The sequence below is a fragment of the Coffea arabica genome, chromosome 1c (genome assembly GCF_036785885.1).
Source record: "Coffea arabica cultivar ET-39 chromosome 1c, Coffea Arabica ET-39 HiFi, whole genome shotgun sequence".
Classification (NCBI taxonomy): domain Eukaryota; kingdom Viridiplantae; phylum Streptophyta; class Magnoliopsida; order Gentianales; family Rubiaceae; genus Coffea; species Coffea arabica.
In genome coordinates this window covers 1,230,328-1,245,766 of record NC_092310.1, presented here as the reverse complement: position 1 = coordinate 1,245,766, position 15,439 = coordinate 1,230,328, and the positions used below count along the sequence as shown (strand labels likewise).

Sequence of the window (15,439 nt, the reverse complement as noted above, 5' to 3'; positions counted from 1 at the left end):
CTAGGATGGGCTCCGATTCTCACCTTACCAAACCATTACTACCCCGACTTGGTGCGCGAGTTTTACGCCAACATTGAGAGTAAGACGCGCCACAGTGGAGAAATGGTTGAGTCCTGGGTGCGTGGAAGACGAATCGTCTTGTCACGTCAAGATTTGGCTGCTATTGTGGGGTGTATGGATGACGGACGTCCAGTAGATCTGAAGAAGGAGTTTGTTCCCCCGAATAGGAGGTGGGATCCATCATTGGCCATGGCCAGATTTGGTCTCGAGTACCAACCTTTTCGCTCTACAAGGAAGGAGACCATATTGGCGAATGTGTTCGAACCTCGTCATCGTCTTATCATTTATATAGTGGCTCACAATGTTATTCCTAAGAAGACGGGGCACACGGAGGTTCGCAAGAGCGATATCTACTTCTTGGATTACATGTTCCATAACCGGACGTCTCCATATGCTCACATTTCGCTGCCTAACATCATCATTAGCCACATTCGGTCTACGGCGAGGCGTAAGACAACTTCTTTCAAATTATCATTTCCTCGTCTACTGACTTTAATCTTCCCCCGTTTTGAGGTTCGCTTGGAAGGCATGAGGCGGGAGAATGTTCCTCCACGAGCTGAAATGACTCTTACTACTCTTCGTCGGCTTGGTATTGGCACGGGGGACATTCCACGCCCTGTTCAGGAACGGAGACAGAAGGCTAGACATGGTCGCGAGGAAGCTGGACCATCTACTGCAGCACCACCTCCTCCTCCGCCACAAACCAATTGGCAGCGGCTTTTCGGCCGCTTGGATGACATCGACCATCATTTAGCCCGACTAGATACTCGCCTGGACCGCATTGAACATCATCTAGGCTTACATCCACCTCCCGTCGATAATGATGAAGATGACAATGAAGAGGATGATTGAGGCTGCCCTTTGGCTGGCTTTTCTTTTGTTTGCTTGTTTGCATGTTATTTTTATCTTTTGTTTGAAAAATGTTAACTTACATTCCTTATTTTGAATATTGGAACTTGTGGCAGTAACTAGTAGGTCGTTGACTATAGATGGTTGAGCGGTCGATGACTCATGCTTCAAGGCTTCACTGGACCACAGCCATATCACTTGGGGAGTCACTTGTTCCTTTCTTTTGTTTCTTTTCTTTTCTTTCCCTACACATTGAGGACAATGTGTATTCTAAATGTGGGGGAAGAAATGTGTGGTACTTGTGATTTTAGTTGTGTTAGATATAATTCTTGTGCTTAAATTGTGTTTCTTGTGGTTGCTGGCAGGGAGTTTAGTCCACTTTTAAAGGGAAACTCTGTCAAAATTTTTCCAAAACCTTATACTTATATATATATATATATATATATATATATATATATATTATAAATAAACAAATAAAATTTTGTCACTTATCCTTTTTGAAATAGATATATGTGGTTTTGAAACTTCTTTTCTCAGTTAACTTGGAATTGATTATTATGTGATTATAATTTTGACATTTGTAGGAAAGTATATCTAGTAAAGTAGAGAAAATTATGCCTAAATTTTGCATATTTGATGAAATTTCTTCTTTTTATTTGATTTTACAAGTTAAGGAATTAATATGGTCAATAAGTGTTACTCTCTTCTCATGATTGCTTTTTAGAGGGAATTTTATTATTTCTCTCTATATATATATATATATATATATATTTTGTATAAAAAAAGAAAAGAAAAGAGTTATTCTACTCCAATGGTTCTTGTACTTAGTAACCGGGAGTCTTCATCTACAAATGTCGACTTTCGCGTAAAACGGTACTTGAATTAAGAGTATGAAAAGCAACTTGAGTATGTGAAATATTGAGTAACCGGTGATCTTCATCTAAAAATGTCGATCTTCGCGTCAAAAGGTATTTTTCACAACTTAAGTAGTATTTAACTCTTAAAATATATTTAAAAAAAAGAAAAAAGAAAAAAGAAAATAAAAGAAAATAAATCCCTCTTTAAGAAAAATAAAGAAGTTGATCATGAGATTAGTTAGCATCTTTATTGACTATATGAGTTGCTTGCTTGTAAAATTGGGTAAAAATGAGAAATTGAGTTAAATTAGTAAAATTATGGTATACTTGGCTCTTCTTTGCTTGATATTATGAGTACTTGAGGTTAATTAAAAGATCACATAAGGGTTATTTACCTTGATTTAAGGAAACGGAGTTGAAATACTACATATGTTTATTTTCAAATTTTTGGATCATTGATGGTTGGAATTTTATATTGCTTGAGGACAAGCAATGATTCAAGTGTGGGGGTATTTGATAAGAGTTTATTTTACGTATTTTTAAGTGCATTTTATTAGTTAATTTTGAGTTGATTATCTAGTTTTATAAATAAAATAAAGAGGTTTTTGGTAAAATTATATATTTTTGGTAAAAGTGGATAATATTGCATTTTTAGTGATTTTAATGATAAAAACTTCATTTTTATGCAGGAATGATGATTCAATCACCAAAGGATGTCAAATGAGATGAAAAATAGAAAGTTGGTGATGAATTCAAGTGGTAACAAGAAGAATGAAGTGAAAAACGTTCAAGTGAGGAAATGCAAGACAAATCAGTTTTGACACTCTTCAGTATTTTGATCATATCTGGAGCTACACTTATCGGATTAAGGTGATCTTTATACCATTTTTAAGCTAAGAAAGAGACCTACAATTCGTATGAAGACATCGAAATCCAATTCTGCCATTTTCGTGGACAAAAAGTCGGAATACAGAAGCTGCACTCTGTGGTCGAAACTGGAAACAGAGGTTTGACCAGGTGATAGTATTTCGACCATATCTCAGGCTGCACAACTCCGATCTGGATGATTTTTAGAGAATTGGAAAGCTAATTCAAAGGGTTACAACTTTGGTGTTTTGTACAAAAGCCAGTTCGGCATTTATGACAGAGAAAATCGCAGATGAATTAAGGCCAAAGTGAATACGCGAGTACACAAAACGTGACTTGTAACCGCGTTTTGTGTAGGCGCGTTTTCTGGCCGTAATTCTGCAATTTGCTCAGTCAATTCTCTTATGTTCAAACTACTTTCCAGCTACAATCTGCAAGAGAATTCGGTGCACATGCCTCAGAAGACAAAAGGGCAGTAAAGATGGCTTATTTTCAAGTCAAAAATATTGGTTTTTGACTATGCTAACAAAGTGCAGATTTGAGAATCAAAGGATAGAATTTGACTTGGAAAAATAGAGCCTTTGAGTAGTTTTTATGCTGAGACATTGAGAGAGGTCTGGGAGCCATACGTAGCTTAGCTTCTTACAGAAAAACATATTTTCTCTAGCTAGGTACTTGCAAGGGGCAATTGAGGTTTCATCTTGTAATCATCTAAGTTCAAGACAAAGGAGATTTTTGGAAGGCTTCACCATATCTTGGCTAAGACTTTCTTTACTCTTTTTGTATTTGTAATTCATGATGATTTGCATTAATGAAGTTCTGAGTTTTTCATCATTCATGAGTAGCTAATTTCCTTAATCTAGGGAGTAGATGAAGCTTATGGTCAAGTGATATGAAGTGATTGTGATTTATACTTGTTATATCTTGTATATATTAACCTATCTACTTGTGTATGTTGGATTACTTGTTGTTGTTTGATCACCAATAGCAGGTTTGTAGTTGTTTTTACTCATTGAGAAATGGTAAAAATAATGGAATGACATAAGTAGAGCTTGAGTAGTATATTCATGAGAATAGAAATACATTCAAGTGGATGAAATTTACATTTCCTGTGTGCACAAAACAGATTTAGTATTTACCAAGAGATTAGGGAAAACTAATCTGTTTTAACCCATTATTATCATGAGAATGTGATTTTGGTATTGTTGGAAATGAATCCTTGGTTAAACAAGAGTAGTAACAAGTGTTAAATTCATTCGTTTTAGATCTTTTGTATTATAGGTGGAATCTACATCCCTAGATCTTAATATTTAGTGAATTCTACTCCTATTGTGAATTGCAATTATCTAGCTAAGAATTTTTGTAGTTGAATTAAATTCTGAATTTTCTGCTCAAATTTATTGTGAGTCTAAATAATAGAGTAAATTAGTATCTAATAATTGTTCTAATTGCTCCTCGTGGGATCGACCCGATACATACCCAATACTACGCTTTTGGCCTGTATACTTGCAGAAAAAACGGGTATAATTCGGAATTAAACTTGCACTTATAGTAAACACCCGTCAAGTTTTTGGCGCCGTTGCCGGGGAGCGGCAATATTAGAGCCTAATCATCTTTATTAATTTAGACAGCTTTATTTTTTAGATTATATTTAATCTTATATTGTAATCAGTTTTTTTTTACCATTGAAGTTGCATAATATCCCTTATTTCTGTTTGTAGTGTATGCACCGGGAGTCTCGAGAAGTCGCACCTTTCGATCCAGAAATTGAGATGACACTACGTAGACAAAGGAGGCACACACAACAGCAAGAGGAACAAGAGATTTGGCAACCGATAGAGGAAATTTTGATAGAACTACCATTTGAAGAAGAAATGGCTGAAAATGAAGCAAATAGGCGAGTTCTACGAGATTTTGCTCTACCGGGAACACAAGGATCTCAAACAAGTATAGTAAGGCCTACGGTAAATGCTAACAATTTTGAGATTAAACCATCACTTATTCAAATGGTTCAACAATCTCAATTTGGAGGTAATGCAGTAGAAGATCCTAATACACACTTAGCTACATTCTTGGAAATATGTGATACAATTAAAATGAATGGAGTTAGTGATGATGCTATAAGGTTACGGTTGCTCCCATTTTCATTGAGAGATAAGGCCAAACTTTGGCTACACTCTCATGCTCCTAATACTTTCACCGGATGGGATGATTTATCAAGAGCATTCTTAAACAAGTATTTTCCACCAGGTAAGACTGCTAAACTAAGAATGGATATCACTAGTTTTAGCCAAATGGAAGGTGAATCATTATATGAGGCATGGGAAAGGTTTAGAGATTTGCTTCGGAAATGTCCACATCATGGACTGCCGGAGTGGTTAATCATACAAACCTTCTATAATGGTTTAGTTTTTTCTACTAAAACTATAATCGATGCAGCTGCAGGTGGAGCTTTAATGGGTAAATCACCCCAAGAAGCTCATAATTTGATAGAAGAAATGGCAGCAAATAACTACCAATGGGCCAATGAGAGAGGTAATACAAGACGTCACGCAAGTATGATAGAAATGGACACTCTCAATATGCTGAGTGCTCAAATGAATAATGTGATGAAATTGCTAAGTAGACAAGGTGGAGTTGGTCCAAGTTCATCTAATGCACACGTAGCTTGTTGCTCTTTCTGTGGAGGTGAACATGATATTAATGAGTGTGTTGATTCTGAGCAGGTACAATTTGTCAATAATTACAACCGAAATGCTCCAAATAATCCCTACTCGAATACTTACAATCCGGGGTGGAGAAATCATCCAAACTTTGGATGGAAAGATCAAGGCAATCAACAAAGGCCAACCAATCCGCCGGGATTTCAACCAAGGCAACCACAGGCTGAAACTAAACCAAGTTGGTGGATCGCGGTGGAAAAACTTGCTAAGGTGACTTCGGATAGATTCGAGCGAGTTGAGGGGCGGTTGGACCAATTAGCTGGGATGTACAGAAACTTGGAGGTTCAAATTGGTCAAATTGCCAATGTGATCAACAATAGAAACCCTGGTGAATTACCAAGTAAAACCGAAGTGAATCCGAGAGAGCATGTCAATGCAATCATTCTTAGAAGCGGTAAAACGGTTGAGGGATTCGATTTTGAAAATTCAGGTTGTGAAAAAGACGAGAAGCAAGCAATTGAAGGGGAGCAAGAAAGTCAAACTGATCATGTTATCATTGATATTGATGCACTTCATCCCAAATTAAATTCTAATGTGATACCTTTTCCTCACAGGTTGAAGAAAGATGGACAGGATCGGGAGTTTGAAAAGTTCTTCAAAATGTTTAAACAATTGCACATTAACATTCCTTTCATTGATGCTATAACACAGATTCCCTCTTATGCACGTTTCTTGAAAGACAACATGTCAAAGAAGAGGAAAATTGTAGATAATGAGATGATAGCATTAACGGAAAAGTGTAGTGCATTGATTAAGAATAAACTCCCTCCTAAATTGAAAGATCCGGGAAGTTTTTCTATTCCTTGCACTATTGGTCAATTGCATTTTTCTAATGCTTTATGTGATTTAGGTGCAAGTGTGTCACTTATGCCGTTATCGGTTGCCCGGAGATTGGGACTTCAAGAGCTAAAAGCTACCAATATTACATTGCAATTGGCGGATCGGTCAATCACACGTCCCATGGGTATTTTGGAAAATGTGCTCATAAAGGTAAGACAATCTATAATACCTGTGGATTTTGTTGTCTTAGATATTGAAGAAGATGTGAGAATGCCAATTATTCTAGGACGACCGTTTTTAGCCACTGCACGAACTATAATTGATGTAGAAAAAGGTAAGCTTATATTACGGGTTAATGGTGAGGAATTGGAATTCAATTTGGATAATAAAGATGGGAGTATAGAGCCTACTGCTCTTGTTTCTAATATGCCATCTGATGAAAAGGTTAACCAAGAAAGGACCGAAGAAGTTAAAATTATAAATGTCCTTGGTACTAACTTTCATGGTGTAGGAACAAAGGAGGAGAAGATAAGGATGGAAGTTGGCTTAATAAATTCGCCATTCCATGAAGAAAATGGTGAAAAGTTGAGCCAATTCAGAAAAGACAAGCAAAATCCACTCCAAGGTGAAGTTGAGCCTCTCTATGACAAGTCTAATATTCCTCCTTGGCATTTGAGGAAATTGGATTATGAAGATCAATGCATGGTTCACCACATGGTGGATTGGCTCTGGAGTTTCGACCCATGGGGAGAAAATCTCTCTCTAATGCTCTAAAGTGATTCAACTTTTTCAGTCGAGCCAACGACTATAAACAAAAGCGCTAATTGGGAGGCAACCCAATATTTAGGTTATATTTGTTAACTTGGTGTGATTTTGTGGTTTGAATCAATGTTTTAGCTACATTGCTGTTTTTGTAATGTAGGGTGGCAATTGAAGGCAAGGATGACCAATTGAGTACAAAAAAGGCGAACTTTGATCAAACAACTCAACCCCTCGATTTGCGTTAAAGGTGTTTTTGATTCATTATAAAGGGGTAAAATGCATGTTTTTAATGTTTTACATTTGTTCCAGTCATTAAAATTGGCAAACAAATGATCTATGATGCATTTTGAGTCATTGGGGTACCTTTTGTAATTTTTCAAAAGTTGAAATTCTGCCAAAAATCGAAGCAGAAAATGCGTTTTCCAAGAAAACGCGACTATAAGTCGCGTTTCTCAGAATCGCGTTTTCAATTCTGAGCCTGCAGAACAGAAAACGCGCCTTTAAAACGCGACTTAAAGTCGCGTTTTGGAGGAAATCGCGTTTTCTCGCCTGAGCAAAACTGGAAAACGCGACACAGATAAACGCGACTTTAAGTCGCGTTTTCATACGTAACCGCGTTTTCAATTCTGCGAGATTTGTGCAAAAAACGCGGCTTTAAAAACGCGCGTTTAAGGCGCGTTTTTAGTCGCGTTTGCGGTTCACTTTTCTGCTTCAAAAACGCGATTTCCAGAACATTTCTTCACTTCTCCAATTTTTCCAGCCGCGTTTTTCCTTTTTCCTTCTAACTACCTCACAAATCTTCATTTTTACTCCATAATCTTGCTAGAAATCATCAACCCAACACTTTTTGAGCTTCATACAACCTTTTTAACTGATTAAAATCCAAGAAAAACACCTTAAATTCAGTTTTTGAAGGATTGAAGGTTAGGGTTCTTCAACTCTAATTTCTTCAATTGGAGGTCAATTGGAGTTTGTTTTATAGGGCTTTTTGCAATTTTAGCATCACCAAACATCCTTCTACGTGATTGAGGTAAGTTTCTTCATCAAATCTTTTGATTTTAGAAAGTTATATTTTTTTTTCCTGAGCTATCTGACATCTTTTAATGTCGAAAATTTAATGATGTATTTGACTATTTTTGAATTTATTCATGCTTATTGAGATTGTTTAAGTATGTTTATGAGTTTAAATGTAGCAATTTGTTGGTCATTATTACTTTAAAATTCACAATTGCTATATTTAGACGAAATTGGAAAAAGGAACTAGGATGTTTTTGAGCCATTGGTGATGATTAATTATGGTTAAGGATGGTTAGTTGATGATGATTGGGCATGTGCATTGTGTATATTGAGTAATATGGTTGATTTAGTGAGTTAATTGGTTTAATTTTTGCTTAAACATGATTATAGCTAAAGGCATGTTATTATTGTTAATTCTAAATAGTTATAATCATAATTATTGTTAATTTCACTGATTGGGTTATAATTATTCAATATCTTGTTTCAATTGGTGATTTTGAACAATTTTTGGCAAAAATTATGGCTCTTCTTGATTCGGTCTTTTACATTAGTTATTGGACGAATTATCACTTGCAAGGACACTTTAGAGATTATTTGGATCATTTTCGGATATTCATTGCCAAATTGCGCAGTGTGTCTAAATACATGTGGTTAATTGTAACATTTTCTTTTAGGTACTATGCCAAGGGGAAGAAGAGCGGTACTTTCATCCTCTAGTAGTGAGGAGAGAGAGGTTAATGAAGAGATGGACGTGTCTGAGGAGGAGAGTTCACCTTCTCCGCCACCGGTTAGTCGACAGCCTGGTGAGGGCAGCTCCCGTGGAGCGGGTAGATCGGTATTTGACAGTGCTAGGTTCAATACTCGCAGGAATCAAGAATGGCATGAGGAGCATGCTAACTTGGAATTCCTGTTCGAGATGCATGTCAACCCAACAGTTGAGATGATGTATAACATCTCAGAGGCTTTTGCTCAGCTAGGATGGGCTCCGATTCTCACCTTACCAAACCATTACTACCCCGACTTGGTGCGCGAGTTTTACGCCAACATTGAGAGTAAGACGCGCCACAGTGGAGAAATGGTTGAGTCCTGGGTGCGTGGAAGACGAATCGTCTTGTCACGTCAAGATTTGGCTGCTATTGTGGGGTGTATGGATGACGGACGTCCAGTAGATCTGAAGAAGGAGTTTGTTCCCCCGAATAGGAGGTGGGATCCATCATTGGCCATGGCCAGATTTGGTCTCGAGTACCAACCTTTTCGCTCTACAAGGAAGGAGACCATATTGGCGAATGTGTTCGAACCTCGTCATCGTCTTATCATTTATATAGTGGCTCACAATGTTATTCCTAAGAAGACGGGGCACACGGAGGTTCGCAAGAGCGATATCTACTTCTTGGATTACATGTTCCATAACCGGACGTCTCCATATGCTCACATTTCGCTGCCTAACATCATCATTAGCCACATTCGGTCTACGGCGAGGCGTAAGACAACTTCTTTCAAATTATCATTTCCTCGTCTACTGACTTTAATCTTCCCCCGTTTTGAGGTTCGCTTGGAAGGCATGAGGCGGGAGAATGTTCCTCCACGAGCTGAAATGACTCTTACTACTCTTCGTCGGCTTGGTATTGGCACGGGGGACATTCCACGCCCTGTTCAGGAACGGAGACAGAAGGCTAGACATGGTCGCGAGGAAGCTGGACCATCTACTGCAGCACCACCTCCTCCTCCGCCACAAACCAATTGGCAGCGGCTTTTCGGCCGCTTGGATGACATCGACCATCATTTAGCCCGACTAGATACTCGCCTGGACCGCATTGAACATCATCTAGGCTTACATCCACCTCCCGTCGATAATGATGAAGATGACAATGAAGAGGATGATTGAGGCTGCCCTTTGGCTGGCTTTTCTTTTGTTTGCTTGTTTGCATGTTATTTTTATCTTTTGTTTGAAAAATGTTAACTTACATTCCTTATTTTGAATATTGGAACTTGTGGCAGTAACTAGTAGGTCGTTGACTATAGATGGTTGAGCGGTCGATGACTCATGCTTCAAGGCTTCACTGGACCACAGCCATATCACTTGGGGAGTCACTTGTTCCTTTCTTTTGTTTCTTTTCTTTTCTTTCCCTACACATTGAGGACAATGTGTATTCTAAATGTGGGGGAAGAAATGTGTGGTACTTGTGATTTTAGTTGTGTTAGATATAATTCTTGTGCTTAAATTGTGTTTCTTGTGGTTGCTGGCAGGGAGTTTAGTCCACTTTTAAAGGGAAACTCTGTCAAAATTTTTCCAAAACCTTATACTTATATATATATATATATATATATATATATATATATAATTATAAATAAACAAATAAAATTTTGTCACTTATCCTTTTTGAAATAGATATATGTGGTTTTGAAACTTCTTTTCTCAGTTAACTTGGAATTGATTATTATGTGATTATAATTTTGACATTTGTAGGAAAGTATATCTAGTAAAGTAGAGAAAATTATGCCTAAATTTTGCATATTTGATGAAATTTCTTCTTTTTATTTGATTTTACAAGTTAAGGAATTAATATGGTCAATAAGTGTTACTCTCTTCTCATGATTGCTTTTTAGAGGGAATTTTATTATTTCTCTCTATATATATATATATATATATATATTTTGTATAAAAAAAGAAAAGAAAAGAGTTATTCTACTCCAATGGTTCTTGTACTTAGTAACCGGGAGTCTTCATCTACAAATGTCGACTTTCGCGTAAAACGGTACTTGAATTAAGAGTATGAAAAGCAACTTGAGTATGTGAAATATTGAGTAACCGGTGATCTTCATCTAAAAATGTCGATCTTCGCGTCAAAAGGTATTTTTCACAACTTAAGTAGTATTTAACTCTTAAAATATATTTAAAAAAAAGAAAAAAGAAAAAAGAAAATAAAAGAAAATAAATCCCTCTTTAAGAAAAATAAAGAAGTTGATCATGAGATTAGTTAGCATCTTTATTGACTATATGAGTTGCTTGCTTGTAAAATTGGGTAAAAATGAGAAATTGAGTTAAATTAGTAAAATTATGGTATACTTGGCTCTTCTTTGCTTGATATTATGAGTACTTGAGGTTAATTAAAAGATCACATAAGGGTTATTTACCTTGATTTAAGGAAACGGAGTTGAAATACTACATATGTTTATTTTCAAATTTTTGGATCATTGATGGTTGGAATTTTATATTGCTTGAGGACAAGCAATGATTCAAGTGTGGGGGTATTTGATAAGAGTTTATTTTACGTATTTTTAAGTGCATTTTATTAGTTAATTTTGAGTTGATTATCTAGTTTTATAAATAAAATAAAGAGGTTTTTGGTAAAATTATATATTTTTGGTAAAAGTGGATAATATTGCATTTTTAGTGATTTTAATGATAAAAACTTCATTTTTATGCAGGAATGATGATTCAATCACCAAAGGATGTCAAATGAGATGAAAAATAGAAAGTTGGTGATGAATTCAAGTGGTAACAAGAAGAATGAAGTGAAAAACGTTCAAGTGAGGAAATGCAAGACAAATCAGTTTTGACACTCTTCAGTATTTTGATCATATCTGGAGCTACACTTATCGGATTAAGGTGATCTTTATACCATTTTTAAGCTAAGAAAGAGACCTACAATTCGTATGAAGACATCGAAATCCAATTCTGCCATTTTCGTGGACAAAAAGTCGGAATACAGAAGCTGCACTCTGTGGTCGAAACTGGAAACAGAGGTTTGACCAGGTGATAGTATTTCGACCATATCTCAGGCTGCACAACTCCGATCTGGATGATTTTTAGAGAATTGGAAAGCTAATTCAAAGGGTTACAACTTTGGTGTTTTGTACAAAAGCCAGTTCGGCATTTATGACAGAGAAAATCGCAGATGAATTAAGGCCAAAGTGAATACGCGAGTACACAAAACGTGACTTGTAACCGCGTTTTGTGTAGGCGCGTTTTCTGGCCGTAATTCTGCAATTTGCTCAGTCAATTCTCTTATGTTCAAACTACTTTCCAGCTACAATCTGCAAGAGAATTCGGTGCACATGCCTCAGAAGACAAAAGGGCAGTAAAGATGGCTTATTTTCAAGTCAAAAATATTGGTTTTTGACTATGCTAACAAAGTGCAGATTTGAGAATCAAAGGATAGAATTTGACTTGGAAAAATAGAGCCTTTGAGTAGTTTTTATGCTGAGACATTGAGAGAGGTCTGGGAGCCATACGTAGCTTAGCTTCTTACAGAAAAACATATTTTCTCTAGCTAGGTACTTGCAAGGGGCAATTGAGGTTTCATCTTGTAATCATCTAAGTTCAAGACAAAGGAGATTTTTGGAAGGCTTCACCATATCTTGGCTAAGACTTTCTTTACTCTTTTTGTATTTGTAATTCATGATGATTTGCATTAATGAAGTTCTGAGTTTTTCATCATTCATGAGTAGCTAATTTCCTTAATCTAGGGAGTAGATGAAGCTTATGGTCAAGTGATATGAAGTGATTGTGATTTATACTTGTTATATCTTGTATATATTAACCTATCTACTTGTGTATGTTGGATTACTTGTTGTTGTTTGATCACCAATAGCAGGTTTGTAGTTGTTTTTACTCATTGAGAAATGGTAAAAATAATGGAATGACATAAGTAGAGCTTGAGTAGTATATTCATGAGAATAGAAATACATTCAAGTGGATGAAATTTACATTTCCTGTGTGCACAAAACAGATTTAGTATTTACCAAGAGATTAGGGAAAACTAATCTGTTCTAACCCATTATTATCATGAGAATGTGATTTTGGTATTGTTGGAAATGAATCCTTGGTTAAACAAGAGTAGTAACAAGTGTTAAATTCATTCGTTTTAGATCTTTTGTATTATAGGTGGAATCTACATCCCTAGATCTTAATATTTAGTGAATTCTACTCCTATTGTGAATTGCAATTATCTAGCTAAGAATTTTTGTAGTTGAATTAAATTCTGAATTTTCTGCTCAAATTTATTGTGAGTCTAAATAATAGAGTAAATTAGTATCTAATAATTGTTCTAATTGCTCCTCGTGGGATCGACCCGATACATACCCAATACTACGCTTTTGGCCTGTATACTTGCAGAAAAAACGGGTATAATTCGGAATTAAACTTGCACTTATAGTAAACACCCGTCAAGTTTTTGGCGCCGTTGCCGGGGAGCGGCAATATTAGAGCCTAATCATCTTTATTAATTTAGACAGCTTTATTTTTTAGATTATATTTAATCTTATATTGTAATCAGTTTTTTTTTACCATTGAAGTTGCATAATATCCCTTATTTCTGTTTGTAGTGTATGCACCGGGAGTCTCGAGAAGTCGCACCTTTCGATCCAGAAATTGAGATGACACTACGTAGACAAAGGAGGCACACACAACAGCAAGAGGAACAAGAGATTTGGCAACCGATAGAGGAAATTTTGATAGAACTACCATTTGAAGAAGAAATGGCTGAAAATGAAGCAAATAGGCGAGTTCTACGAGATTTTGCTCTACCGGGAACACAAGGATCTCAAACAAGTATAGTAAGGCCTACGGTAAATGCTAACAATTTTGAGATTAAACCATCACTTATTCAAATGGTTCAACAATCTCAATTTGGAGGTAATGCAGTAGAAGATCCTAATACACACTTAGCTACATTCTTGGAAATATGTGATACAATTAAAATGAATGGAGTTAGTGATGATGCTATAAGGTTACGGTTGCTCCCATTTTCATTGAGAGATAAGGCCAAACTTTGGCTACACTCTCATGCTCCTAATACTTTCACCGGATGGGATGATTTATCAAGAGCATTCTTAAACAAGTATTTTCCACCAGGTAAGACTGCTAAACTAAGAATGGATATCACTAGTTTTAGCCAAATGGAAGGTGAATCATTATATGAGGCATGGGAAAGGTTTAGAGATTTGCTTCGGAAATGTCCACATCATGGACTGCCGGAGTGGTTAATCATACAAACCTTCTATAATGGTTTAGTTTTTTCTACTAAAACTATAATCGATGCAGCTGCAGGTGGAGCTTTAATGGGTAAATCACCCCAAGAAGCTCATAATTTGATAGAAGAAATGGCAGCAAATAACTACCAATGGGCCAATGAGAGAGGTAATACAAGACGTCACGCAAGTATGATAGAAATGGACACTCTCAATATGCTGAGTGCTCAAATGAATAATGTGATGAAATTGCTAAGTAGACAAGGTGGAGTTGGTCCAAGTTCATCTAATGCACACGTAGCTTGTTGCTCTTTCTGTGGAGGTGAACATGATATTAATGAGTGTGTTGATTCTGAGCAGGTACAATTTGTCAATAATTACAACCGAAATGCTCCAAATAATCCCTACTCGAATACTTACAATCCGGGGTGGAGAAATCATCCAAACTTTGGATGGAAAGATCAAGGCAATCAACAAAGGCCAACCAATCCGCCGGGATTTCAACCAAGGCAACCACAGGCTGAAACTAAACCAAGTTGGTGGATCGCGGTGGAAAAACTTGCTAAGGTGACTTCGGATAGATTCGAGCGAGTTGAGGGGCGGTTGGACCAATTAGCTGGGATGTACAGAAACTTGGAGGTTCAAATTGGTCAAATTGCCAATGTGATCAACAATAGAAACCCTGGTGAATTACCAAGTAAAACCGAAGTGAATCCGAGAGAGCATGTCAATGCAATCATTCTTAGAAGCGGTAAGACGGTTGAGGGATTCGATTTTGAAAATTCAGGTTGTGAAAAAGACGAGAAGCAAGCAATTGAAGGGGAGCAAGAAAGTCAAACTGATCATGTTATCATTGATATTGATGCACTTCATCCCAAATTAAATTCTAATGTGATACCTTTTCCTCACAGGTTGAAGAAAGATGGACAGGATCGGGAGTTTGAAAAGTTCTTCAAAATGTTTAAACAATTGCACATTAACATTCCTTTCATTGATGCTATAACACAGATTCCCTCTTATGCACGTTTCTTGAAAGACAACATGTCAAAGAAGAGGAAAATTGTAGATAATGAGATGATAGCATTAACGGAAAAGTGTAGTGCATTGATTAAGAATAAACTCCCTCCTAAATTGAAAGATCCGGGAAGTTTTTCTATTCCTTGCACTATTGGTCAATTGCATTTTTCTAATGCTTTATGTGATTTAGGTGCAAGTGTGTCACTTATGCCGTTATCGGTTGCCCGGAGATTGGGACTTCAAGAGCTAAAAGCTACCAATATTACATTGCAATTGGCGGATCGGTCAATCACACGTCCCATGGGTATTTTGGAAAATGTGCTCATAAAGGTAAGACAATCTATAATACCTGTGGATTTTGTTGTCTTAGATATTGAAGAAGATGTGAGAATGCCAATTATTCTAGGACGACCGTTTTTAGCCACTGCACGAACTATAATTGATGTAGAAAAAGGTAAGCTTATATTACGGGTTAATGGTGAGGAATTGGAATTCAATTTGGATAATAAAGATGGGAGTATAGAGCCTACTGCT

The 15,439-nt window shown here is 36.6% G+C and overlaps 2 non-coding genes across 2 annotated transcripts; both read right to left on the bottom strand.

Moving 5' to 3' along the window:
* Positions 1-4,894: 4,894 nt before the first annotated feature.
* Positions 4,895-5,001, bottom strand: LOC140006810 (small nucleolar RNA R71). Its single transcript, XR_011814658.1, has one exon. It is a non-coding gene; the product is annotated as a small nucleolar RNA R71 (small nucleolar RNA).
* An 8,782-nt stretch (positions 5,002-13,783) lies between these two features.
* Positions 13,784-13,890, bottom strand: LOC140006809 (small nucleolar RNA R71). The gene has a single exon (XR_011814657.1). It is a non-coding gene; the product is annotated as a small nucleolar RNA R71 (small nucleolar RNA).
* Positions 13,891-15,439: the final 1,549 nt, after the last annotated feature.